This window comes from Aulonocara stuartgranti, assembly GCF_965226115.1.
Source record: "Aulonocara stuartgranti genome assembly, chromosome: 1".
NCBI classification, from domain to species: Eukaryota; Metazoa; Chordata; class Actinopteri; order Cichliformes; family Cichlidae; genus Aulonocara; species Aulonocara stuartgranti.
Genome location: NC_138939.1, coordinates 1563296 through 1576310, shown reverse-complemented (window position 1 = coordinate 1576310; position 13015 = coordinate 1563296). Strand labels below are relative to the sequence as shown.

Genomic DNA, 13015 nt, shown 5'->3' with positions numbered 1-13015 from the left:
CAACAAGAAAATTATGAGACATAATTTAAATATTTTTGCAGTCATGAGTAAAAAAACTGCATTCACGGTGTCATTAATAAAAACATAATGAGTCAAGATGTTGAAAGGCTCTCAGGAGGGGACGAAACTAAGCTAACCCAGATACACGAGGACTGAGCAGGCCGGTTAGCAGCATTTCTCAGCTGTAAGGAGGCCTGTCTGGAACAAGAAAGTGATGTATGAGTTTTCAAAGAGACAACTACCGCAATCCCACAGAGGCTGAGGCACTGGAGGCTGAACCGCAGGAGCATCAGTCAGCAAAACCGTCAAGCTGTCCGTGCAATCAAATCCTTCTTCATTAAAAGTTCATGTTATTTTGTCCACCTCCCGCCGGCCGCTAAAGCTTCCCTCTCTGGTGTTTTGCAGAAGATGAAACCTTGATGGTGACAGGTCTGAGCTGTTGAGCGCACGGCAGGTGTGCACACTTTCAACCCCACCGAGCATCGAATCACCAGCCTGCATTTTTCACTCAGGCTCTCAACTGATTGGCTGGCTAATTGACTGGCTGTCAGTGTGACTGATGGCACCGCGGCTCAAATCCAACATATCCAAGGTAACGCACTGATGCGACACCTGAAACCCCCCAATCAGCATTTCTCAGCGCACAGAGTGAGCAGGAGAGCACCTGGTTCATCTATCATTCTGATAGTGAGGCTCGGCTCCCGAGTTGCACTGTTGACACGCTCCAACCGTCCATCAGTGAAACTGTGCCGCTTCCCAAAGGCTGGTGTTAGTGCCTGACCTCCATAACTGCTGTTAATAGGTCGGTTCACTGTAACTGTCAGGTGTATATTAAAATGTGTCAGAACAAGTGGAAACTTGAATAGATGACGAGTTAAGACTGATGGGAAGTTTAATAGCAAACATCGTCAATCAGATTCATTTCTGCTGTGCTACAGCCTGGCAGCGCATCCAGCTGATGCCACAGACGCAGGTAAGTCACCGCAGCACCCCACCCGTGCACATCGTTTCCATCTCACCCGTGCCCTGCGCTCATGATCAAGGTCAAGTGGCTTTATTGTCATTCCAACCATGTGCAGTGGTACAGTACACGGTAAAATGAGACAACGTTCCTCCAAGACCAATCAACATGGGACTACATAAAGTGCAATGTGCAAAGATGTCACATCTGCCTATCCCAGCTGTCTTAGGGTGAGAGGCAGGGTACACCCTGGAGAGGTCACCAGTCTGTCGCAGGGCTAACACAGACAGACAACCATTCGCACTCACACCTACGGGCATTTTGGAATTTCCACATTAACCACATAACTGCATGTCTTTGGACTGTGGGAGGAAGCCGGAGTACCCAGAGAGAACTACATCAGAAAATAAAGGATTACATCTGGATTTGTATATAGAAACACATCTTTATTCTCACAGATGTTCCTGTACACTATGCCGGCCACTTGGTTATGGCGTTCCATGTATGCCCTGCCTGCTAGCATCTTGCACCCTGCTGTTATGTGCTGGATTGTCTCTGGGGCATCTTTACACAGCCTGCACCTGGGGTCTTACCTGGTGTGATAGACCCCAGCCTCTATGGATCTTGTGCTGCCATGATTAGTGCCTCTGTGCTGTCTTTCAGTCCAGCTTTGTGCAGTCATAGATTTGATCAATTTATCTAATGTATGTGTGAGTGAGGCGTGGTGTAATTAATGAAGGCCAGCGGGTCTTAATACATTTCTACATCTTCACAGCAGATCAAATATTTTGTGTGGATGAAACATAAAATCAAGACTTTCCTCTGAGCTGTTCTGTTGTGTCTGATGCTGGAAATCAGCGTGGCTTTTTTGCCTGAGCCTTTTTGGGGGTGTTACGGTAGGAGGCGGGTCCTGCTGGAGCGTGGCTGGCTGGGCGTGTTTAGTGTGTGCGAGACAGAGAGCGTGTATGTGTGTGTGCCCTGTCGGGCTCCTCTCTCCTCCTGCACGGCTCAGCTCAGCTCGGCTCAGCTCGGCCGGGAGGAACGGCGCACACAGGCGCGCGCACACGGACGCTGATCCGCACACAAACCGAACCGCCCGCGCGCGGATCCGCTGGATTTACCGGCTGCAGGGAGGAGGCTGAGAGAGCACCGGGAGCCGTCCGAGCACCGGGAGGGACCCCGCCCGGACAGCCGCAGCTGTCAGCCAGGTAACGGAGACTGCAGATGTGCGCGCGCGCATGTGTGGCAGAGTTTGCGGTGACGGCGATGTCCCGTCCGGTTCCGCCAGCCCGGTCTCCTTTGTTAGGTCACAGCGTCGCGTTCATTTCACGCTCCGTGTTTTTGTCTGTTTCTGTGTTTCCTCGTAAAAACACGATTTCAATAAACCGACGAACCATTTACAGAAAAGTGTTCGGAGAGCACGTTCAGCCATGTCAGTGGGTTTGTGTCACCTGTGCGGCGTGGACACCTGACATCTGCGCTCTCACTATAGTCGTGATATTTATTTGACTTCGTGGGCATTTCTTCTCTTATCTTCCAGTTTTGGGGGTTTTTCTTATATCCAGTGATTCAGGAGGTCGAGCAGGTCCGAAGGTTGGTGGTTCAATTCCTGGCAGCTCCAGTGTGCATGACAAAGTATCCTTGGCAAGATACTAACCCAAGCTGCTGTCTGCGCGTCCATCACTGAGACAGAAGTGCGCGTGTGCGCCGTGGGGGCTCAGGTAGAGGAGAAAAGCGCTCATCTGAAAAACATTCATGAGATTTGATCTACAGTTTTACTCATTGGACACCTTAAAAGAAAGAAATCTCTTTTCTTTTGGGACATTTTTCCCGCGTGGGGCTCTTTTGTTGAATCACATTATATTTTGTTCCACTACTTTATGAAGCTGGTATCTTATTTTCTAGGTTGTTTTTAATGTCTTGTCTACATTTGAGACACATAAATTATATCTTACTGTAATTTCATAACTTTCTGAAATATTAATAAAGAAAATAATCATGTTGCATCCTGTCAAAGAACCCCTCTGCTGGCTTCCTTCTTTGAGCCAGTCCTGCAGAGGTGCCGTCAGTTACACTCAAACACCTAACGCTGATCTCCTTGATGTGTGGTGGTCAGGTGGAGGTGTGGACCTCATCCTCCTGGAGGAAGTGATGCCCCGTAGGTCCTCCTCCCTCAGTGAGAAATGCGTGTGATGCAGAAAGAGTTTATGTGTTTGTCTCTCAATAAAATCCCTAACTGTGGATTTGGTCCACAGCCGAGCCGCCTCGTTTGGTGGATGGTGTGACTCCATGGTTGTGCAGCCTAATCCTGATCCTGCTGAAAAGTATCACAGGGTGATGTTTTCTCCTGGGACCGCTCCCCGCCTGATAATGGAGCCTCTGCTTCAGAGCTGCTAATGAACCGCGGCTCTCTGTTATCTCAGCAGCCATAAAGTGATGCTGGTAGTGAGTCTGATAATACAGGGGACCGATGGGGAGGGACGGGAGGGTTTCCAATGAGAGTCTTTCACGCTGTTACTGCTGGAACATCACGGCAGTGGGCAAAATAGCGTAGGATGGCATTATGGGAAGAAGGCGAGCTGGCAGAGGCAGTGTGACAGTTTGGGGGATCTTCTGCTGGGAAACCATCTACATGTGACTCTGACACGTCCCACCAACAACAGCACTGTTGCAGACCGTGTGCACCCTTTCATGGAAACGGCGCTCCCCGATGGCTGTGGTCTCTTTCAGCAGGACGATGCACTAATGCACAGAAACGGTTCAGGAGCAGTTTGAGGAGCACAACAACCACTTTGAGGTGTTGCCTTGGCCTCCAGATTCCCCGGATCTCGGTCCAGTGGAGCATCTGTGGGATGTGCTGGACACACAGTCTGATCCACGGAGGCCCACCTCACAGCTTACAGGACTGACAGGACCTGCTGCTGACACGTTGGTGCAGATACCACAGCGCGCCTTCAGGGGTCGAGCGGAGGCCACGCCTCGAAGGTTAATGTTATGTCTGGTTGGTGTAGGAATCAGTCCATTTCCCATTTGAGCAGACTTCTATCAGCCATCATCTGAAAATAATTTCACATTTTAGCATTGACGTAAATGTGTCTGGTAGATGGCACAGGAAGTCCAAACCTGACCTGATACAATCAGAGATAAGTTAAACTGACACTGAGGTTAATATTGCACACAGGTGAATTTCAGCAGGTCTTTGTGCCTCCAATTAATCGGCCTTCATAATTTCATGAGCTGTGTTATTGGGACCTGTTGTCAGCTCTTCATCTCCAACACGAAGCTGGGTCAAATCCATAGATTTATGTCCCTACAACATGAGTAATTGTCAGAGAGCAGACCTCCTGTGCTGATGGATCAGGTGTGCTGTGTGTAATTTACAGCTCTAATGGTGCAAACACGCAGCAAAGGTGAAGGCGTCTCGTTAGTTTGACAGATCTACGACTCACACAGCAGCCGGCAATCAATCCCGAACGCACGCTTTTATACGTTTCTGTGTGTGTGTGTGCACGCGTGTGCGCATGCAGGGCTGCATATGCTCATGCATATTCAAATCTCAATTTGGGTCTGTGTCAATCATGCCTGTGGGTGTGTGTGTGTGTGTGTGTGTGTGTGTGTGTGTGCACCGTGTTTACATCTTTGTGGGGACCAATAATTGAAAGTTTCCCATACTTGTGGGGACCAACAGCTCTTATGGGGACAAAATCCTGGTCCCCACGAGTTTGAAGAGATTTTTGAGGCTATAAATGTGGTTTTAGTGTCAGGGCTACAGTTGGGCTATGGTTAGGGTCAGGGTAAACGGGAAAGCATTATGTCAATTAGATGTCCCCACTAAGATATGAAAACACGACTGTGTGTGTGAACATATATATTTATATATGTGTGTGTGCTTTCGTGTGCTTGTGTGTGTGCATACGTGTGTGTTTCTCAGTCTCTGGGTGAATGAGTAAGGGGATACACTGGGGAGCTGGAGGGAGGGAGTGAGGAGAAGCTGGAGGAAGATAAGGAGGAGGACTTCTCTCCGGTGTTTTTCCTGCTCTAATTTGCTCTGACAGCAGCTCCTCTGGCTCAGACTGAACGAGCCTTTACACTGAGGAGAGAGAGAGTGTGGAGTATTCCCACTGTCTCTCTAACAGGCTTTAATTGGTGATGCTACAGTAACTGTATAGAGCGGTGTACTTCTGTAGTTCCACTACAAACTTCCTGTTGTGTTTTCAGCTCTTGCTAATTATCCAATATCCCTGCTGCGGATTACAAATCAGCCGATACACGAGTTGAATAATTAGGGCAGCTGGAGCTCGTTGTTATTGTTACTGTGAATTAAAAGTGTTTTCACCACAAATATCCTGCTTCCTGTGCTGCTCTGTAAAACAAATACTAGAGTGAAGGAAAAATCACTGCCAGCCAAGTGTGAAGCACCAGGGCTGAAAACGACGACATACCAGCACACTGTTCGGTTTAAAGAGATCATTTCCCCCTCATAACCGCTATGTGGTGTGTGTGTGTGTGTGTGTGTGTGTGTGTGTGTGTGTGGGGGGGGGGGGGGGGGGGGGGTGTATTCTATGATTAGGGGTTTTAGAGGCAGGTGGGTGGTGACCTCAGATGTGGCACCGACATGGCAGGTAGCTGGTAACGTTGTAGCGTTGACCATTTTTAAATCAAACTGCCTTTTAAGATGGACGTTGTGACGCCCCGCCTGTATTAACACCTGTATTAAGCAGGTAAATACCTGCCCCCCTGCTTTGGAGGTAATGTTGCTCACTTTTGCCTTCTCGGCTAAGGAGGAAGTGGTGATCATCCAAGACATTCAGACTTGTTGGTGAGGTTGGTGCTGTTAATGACCTGCATGGTGTGTGAATTTTAAAGTGATGGGAGTGGAGCCAGGGAGCCAAAGGCAGTGACGTGAAATAATAACGTTTGTGAGGTGAACGGAGATGTTGTTGTTTTTGGTGTTTGCAGCAGTGTAACAGCATAAATGAAACCTGACAGCCACATCCTTAAAAACACTCTGCTGGTGGAAGCGGTTTGCCTCGCTGCACAGCCCCGTGTGTCACCTGTCTGATGATACATTACAGGTGTGTGTTTGTCCTGCACGCTATCATTTCAGCTTATTACAGCCTTTTTCAGGTGCCGGCAGACTGATTATTAGGCTTCAGACGGCCCTCTGCTTTATGACGTCTGCCAGACTTGTGTTAGTACGCATGCACATTTGTGCACGTGCACATCGGCGTGCACGTGCACATCGGCGTGCTGTGGCTTTAGTCTGAAGCTGTTATCGCTCCACTATCTTCCATCAGAAATCTTGACTGTAGCACTTTGCACAGTGAGATGAGCACAAATACGTGTGTCCAGCAAACATTCTGAGTAACACTGGAATAACTAATGTTGACTAGAAGGAAGTTCGTGCAGAAGATGCTCGCTGTCCATTTCAAATGAACACGGTGGTGAAGGCCAGCCGTCTCTTCCAAAGCCAGGTGGACTTCTCGCTCTCACTCTTCAGACCAAGAAGTCACAGCATCAGGATGTTTTTCCTGTGGTTTAGCTTCTCCCAGAGTTGTTTTATTTTATTGTAATTAATAAAAGATCACATAAACAATTGTTTTCGAGCAGACCGGGAGGTTACACATCTGACAACTTATATTTTGGAGCTGTTCTTCAACCAGAACTCCCCCCTGTTCAGCATGGGGGGGTCATCCTTCTGTTGATGAGTCCAAACTGAAACCAAACAATGTTCTTACTTGTGAGAAATATGCAAAAAAAGTCATGAAAACCTGCAGACACGAACATCCTGAACACCGAGCTCCCTGCAGGTTTATAACATCAGCTGTTCGAACATTAACTTCAGTTTCCATTTTGGCTTCCAGCAATTATTAAATCAACATATTTGAGGGAAAAATCCAAATTTAGCTCGTTTTGGAATAATCGTCTTATTTTGGCCCTCAGCATCTCTTTGCTTTGCTCGTGGACGTTGAGTCTGTCTGACTGCAAGCTTTTCACAGCCACAGATGTCGTGTTTAAACAAAGACTTATGATATTTGGTGTTTCTTCCCTCATTTTGCATGTGAAAGACATTTATGGTGCAGTGGAGTTTCAGCTGATGAGCAGCAGCACAGGTTTTGTTAGACATGGAGCAGCAGATGGATGATAGGAGGTGGAGGGTAACCGCTTAGGAGAGATGGAGGAGGTGAGGGAATAACAATGCTGTGACTGATAGCTGTGGGACGGGGGGTAGTATGTCATGGTGTAGCACCCTGTGGGTGCATATGTCAGCTGTCACAGCAGTGTGGTTACACCGTCCACCCGCTCTGCCTCTCTCCTCTGTCCACCCTGGAAAGTTTTCTCAGACTGATTTGTGCTCCGTGCTGTGGAGCCAAACGTCGCTGTGGCATCACGTTTGCTTTTAAAGGGATCTCACCTGAAACCCTGATGTTAGATGACTCACACAGGGTTCCACATACTGACGAGAAACCTCGTGATGGTGCTCTGGAGTCTGGAGCTGATCGTGAACTGATCTCCAGACGGCACCAAGGTGAAACACAGAGTTCAGCCTGTTCAAGGTTTGATTGTTGCCGTGATGGGGTTTCGAGTTCACACGAGGTTCATTTCAAACAGTTTTGATCATGCTGATGAGTTTCAGTCTCTTGGTTTAGTCCTTTGATTATGTTATTATATATTATTAGGTATCCTCCTTTCTTTTTTTTTTACCTCTCAGCCCTGAAAGGCTGATTGGGTATTGTCCTCACGCCACCGTGCAGGCGGGTGGGGGCGTGGACACTGTGAGCACGATCCATCCATCCTCCTCTGTTAACCTGAAGATGGTGGCAGCAGGCTAAGCAGCGAGTCCAGATGTGCTTTTCCAGGCAAGGTTTTCCGCCTCCTGCAGGATCCCGAGACGCTCACAGGAAGTTCTGGGTCACAATGAGACCAAAGTTGTAATAATCGAGAATAATCCTTCAGAGATTTCCGTGTGGGGAGGTGTTCACCAAACCTCGAACCTCACATCCTCGTCCTCTCACCGCCTGCTTGTTTTCTTTCTGTTTCCTCCTCAAATAAACGAGACGAGCGACTTAATTAAGTGAAAGCAGCGGTGCATTTGTAGAAGGGCTCACTATCAGCACAAGTGGAGCCGACAGAGCTCTCTGTGTTTTTACTGCAAAGGATTGTGGGTGCACTCAGCTTCTGGTTGACTGGCCTTGACGGAGAGAGGGAGAGAGGGTCTGTAATTAGTGCTCAAGGCCAAACTGACAGTGTCTCTCTCCCTCGCTCTCTCTGTCTGTCAGTGTCTCTCGCCCTCCAGTTGTGAGATGAGAGCTTCACTCCTCTCTCTCCTCCTCTTCCTCCCTTGCTTCTGCCGTGCAGCTAGTTTTTGTGCACGAAGCAGCTTCTTCTTCGTGTGTGTGTGTTGTGTTTTCTGTGCAGTGCAACTATACTCCATCTGTATGCTTACAAAATGTCGTGTTCCTGGTCTGTTGACCCAGCGTTTTAAGTTTCAGTTTGTTTGGATGTTGTTTATGTTTAAGTTCATTAGATTAGCGAAGTTCGTTTGGTTATTAGACTCCTTGTGTTTTCTTCCCCTGTATTTAAGTTTCCCTCACCCTTTGTGTTTCATGCTGCGTGTTTTATGTTATCAAGTTTGTATTGTCATGTCTGTCTCACGTTTCCTGTTTTATTTTGAAGGAGTCGTGTGTTCTTTGTTCATTGGATTTACTTTCACTTCCTGTCATTAGGCTCATGTCAGTCAGCTGTTCCTCCATGTGTTCCCACTTCCCCTAATCACCTCCTGTGTATTTAAGTCCTCTGTTTTCAGTGTGTCATTGTCAGCTCGTCTGTTGTCCTTTGTGTCCTGTTTCCAGGTTCTGGGCTCGAGGCTCGAGGTATTTTTGTGTCCATGTTAGGGTTTGTGTTGTGGGTTTCTATGTTGTCTTCGCTCTCCCAGTTTAGGTTTTTCTTTAGCTTCTTCTCTGTCTTTTGTTTTGTAATGTTTTCACCAGCCTTAATAAGCGGCTCGCTTTCTGTTAACAGTTAAGTTTTGTTTCATGGTGCCTGCGTTTTGGGTCCTTTTCATAATACACACAGTCGGCCTCTGCCAGACTGTGACACAACAGTGTGTCGTTTACAGAAATCATCACAGAAAGTGAGAGAAATTATTCCTCATCTTTCACCTGCATGCAGCTGCATTAGCTGCCTTGATTAGAGCATTAAATGGCTTTTTATCAGTAACAATCATGATTAATGCGCGTAAAAACGCACCTACCACTGGGCCAAAAGGTGAGCGTCACCCAGTCTGATAACACAACAGCTACAGCTGAGCTCCGGCTTATAAAAACAAGCTTTCTGAATGTGGTTAACGCCATAAAGATGATTTATTCAACCAGACAAACATCTTCACATCATGCGGTTTGTGCCTCAGTCGACCCGAACGCTGTGTCAAACTTTTACACAAGTTTAAAAACAGCTGATAAAGTAATGGGAGTGTTTGTAGCTCCAGGGGAGGACCGAGCTCAGAGCATTAAGGACACTTAACCCCAGATTTCCTCCATACGAGGAGTCCACGTCACAAAAAGGGACGAGAATAAAAATCTGGACCTGAGCTTTGAACTTTGAGTCTCCCACCACAGGATACCAACACATAACACAGTCATTCAGATCAACTGGACACAAGCAACAACAACACAAATGTCCTCGGTGCTCCGTAACCAGCATTCAGCCTCTTCTCTTCTTAATGCACTCTCCTCCACCTCTCTGTCTAAGGTGCAGGAGCAGGTAGGGAGTGCTGCGCCTTGGTCCCGGCGGCCAGTCCACCGCAGCTCCTGCACGTCTCCATCTCCAGTAAATGAGGTGACATCAGCCCGCTCAGCCTGCTAGTCGGAGGAGGAAGCTGCCTGCTAATCATTTGTGTGGCGTGATAACACCTGATAACAGCCACGTAATGGGCTGAGAACATTTAAACAGGTGGCTGTATCACAGGTGCGCCGCAGCGCCGGCCTTAGTGGTTAAAGGAGCCCAGCAGCTCCGACACACATTTCCATCTTTGTGAGATGCATTTTTAAAAAGTCACAAAGGTTTGGAAAGAGCCGTAAACATCAGACTGCAGCTGATCTCGGATCAGTGGAAACAGCTCATTGCTGCCTGAGTATCTGCAGACTTTCTGCCTGCCTTTACCGACATCCACGTAAATAAAGAAACAAGTTTGGCTTCATCTGCATGAACTCCAAGTCAACTGAAACCATCCTGTCAGCTGTCACTAAACGCAGGCGTTTGTATAAATTCAGCAGTGGATTTTATTCTTCTTTGAAGATGAAACCGGACTGATGCGCTCACATCTCGGGCTTCTCTTCTCCCTTTGGCTCATTAAGGCTGAGCGTAAAAGGCGTGCGGTGTCGCTTATGTATTTCTGTCCTCGCCGTCAGAACTTTTAAACATGTCGTGTCCAAGGCGAGCCGAGCGGCGAGGCAAAGTTTCAAAGTTCAGCTGAATTCATATCTGCAGAAAAAGGTCACCTGGCGTGTCGTCAGCTCGTCTCCTGATTGTTCTGTCACATGAAGGCACTTTTTGTTCATCACACCTTTCATGTACTAGCTCGTCAACGCACCAGCTGTTCCTGCTTCCTCTCATTTGCTTCCCATTACAGAAGGTTGTTTGGTTCCAGCAGAAGATGTCCTCAGGTTGACTAACACAGCTGAACACATATGACAGGAAGCTTTCGCTTTAGTTTCTCCAGGACAGAAACTAAAGCTGCCCTTTGTCACAGATTCTGTTCATAAATTTTATGGAGAGGATTTCCAGAATTTCTAGGCGTAGTCAAGGTAGAAGGATCTCATCTTTGCAGATGATGTGGTTCTGTTGGTCAGGTGGTGTCCTTCAGCATGAGAAGCAGTGCCTCCATGTCTGAATCTATGGCCTTCAGCCAGTAATGGGTGGAGTGCCCAGTACCTCAGGGTCTTGTTCACAAGTGAGGAAATTGACAGATTCGGGCCATGGCTGCAATGATGCAGACGCTGCACCGGTCCATCGTGGTGAACAGAAGCCGAAGTGGAGCTACATCCTCTGCTGTGGATGGCTGGCCTCTCCTTAGGCACATGGTGAGGAGTTCAGTCATTTGGGAGGGCTCATAGCAGCCTCTCCAGCTGGGGTAGTTTGGGCATCTGACTAGGATGCCTCCTGGGTGAGCTATTCTGGGCATGCCCTCCTGGGAGGAGGCCCTGGGGCAGACCCAGGATTCAATGGAGTCTCTCAGCTGGTCTGGGAATGTTTCAGTCCTCCATCAGATAAGCAGGAGGAGGTGGCTGGTGAGAGGGAGGACTGGGTTCTCTGCTTGGGCTGGTGCCCCCGCGAGTGGGACCCGGATGGATGGATGGATGGATGGATGGAGGTGGTTTTGTCTGTTTCATCAGTTTTACATCCTGACTGGTGTTTTTCTGCATCAGTCAGACTTTGATGTGTGCTAACATTTAAATGTATTTGATTGTAAAATCCAAAAGGATGCTTGAGTGAAAGAAGCAGGCATGAGCTGCTGGTTTGGGTCTTCTCATAGAACAGCTGACAGGAAGGAGAGAGCAGAATCACCCTCGTCCTTTGAGACGGACACAGAGGACAAAAAAGTCCTCGTGTGTTGTGAGTTTACTCATTTCATTCCTCAGAGAGCATCACTTTAAAGCAGGTCATCGTGTGTGTGCGCGTGTGCAGTGTTGGGACTAACGCGTTATTAAGTAACGCGTTACAGTAACTACGTTATCATTGTGGTAACGAGCACGGTAACTAGTTATTATGCCAAAATCAGGAACGCGTTAGTCGTTACTGGGATTTAGATAGGGTCGTTACTCGTTACTTCGTGTGGTGGCTATCGCGGAGTTTCCACAGATTCAGTAACATTAGCAAGTGGTGGAGGCCAGCAGGTGGATGAAGGAAAAGGGGACACAGAAGGAAAAGAGACCCGAGGTGGCCGCCGGTCCAAGTGTGAACTGAACTTCAGGTAAGAAGTTATGACCTGCAGTCTCTCTGGGTCAGATATGAACCAAGTTTAGGTGGAGTTTATTTTCGTTATTCTGACTTTTTCCGTACTGCGTGCTAGCTAGCATGACGGAGTTTCTATACAGCTGGGTGGTGCTATGAAGTTACTGATGTTGAACTTTATTTTGTTCATAAGTTATTAGAGTTGCCAACCGTCCCGTCTGGTATTCAGAGAAAATATTACGCGTTTCTTATTGAGGTGAAAAGGAACAGTTTGTCCCGTAATTCAGCAACAATGAAAAAGACACAAAACTGGAGTTATTCTGTGTCTTTGCTGCACAGCTGCCTCTTCTTCTCTCATTCTCCCCCTCCCTCTCCTGTTTCTACTTCAATCATGAAACTGATCAATGATCAGCTGATCGGCTTTTTTCTCTTGTTTGTTGATCGCCCACTTTGCGCCAGAAAGAGGAAACCAGCGGATGTCGCGCTAAACAACAGCAGCACGTTTAAGCTTGATCAGCTGTTGTTAGAATTTATTTAATATTAATTTCTAGTATCAGCTGATGTTTGCTGGAGCCACAGCTGTAAAGCTGCTGGTCATGATATGGTTTGGATATGTGGTGAGAGGGAAACATGAAGATGAAACCAGGAGATGTCCTTACTGGATCATCAGAGCTGTGATGGAGAAACAGGTTCACCTTTTAGGTGACATGGATGAGTTGAAGTTATGAACTGTTTCTGAGAGACAAATAACACCAGGATCCTTTTCTAAGCAGCTGACAGCTGGTAACTGTGCAGGGGCGGATCTAGCAAAGTGTTGCCAGGGGGGCAGGTAGGGCATTAACAGGGAGAGGGGGGCACAAAGAAATACTTTTCTTTCTTATTCTCATTTCAAATGTCTCGCTTTTAAAAAATAATTATCTGAATCTTACAACAAACGATTGATAGATTGATGCATAAATACCATCAGAACAGTGTACATCACTGTCACAACAGTGTTTGTTTTCATTCAAAGGCTTTATGATTTTTCCTATAATGGCGGGCCGGTCTCTAGTCAAAATGCCCGGGCCAATTTTCTGTCCCAGTCCAGCCCTGTATGCAGCT

General features: G+C 47.5%; 1 protein-coding gene across 1 annotated transcript in view; it reads left to right on the top strand.

The window, feature by feature from the left end:
- Positions 1 to 1910: 1910 nt before the first annotated feature.
- The window catches only part of dok4 (docking protein 4), a 55849-nt gene continuing 44744 nt past the window's right edge, over positions 1911 to 13015 (top strand). Inside the window, exon 1 of the mRNA XM_082540385.1 lies at positions 1911 to 2169. The gene's annotated coding sequence lies outside the window, so the exon portion shown is untranslated. The remainder of the gene's footprint in view (positions 2170 to 13015) is intronic.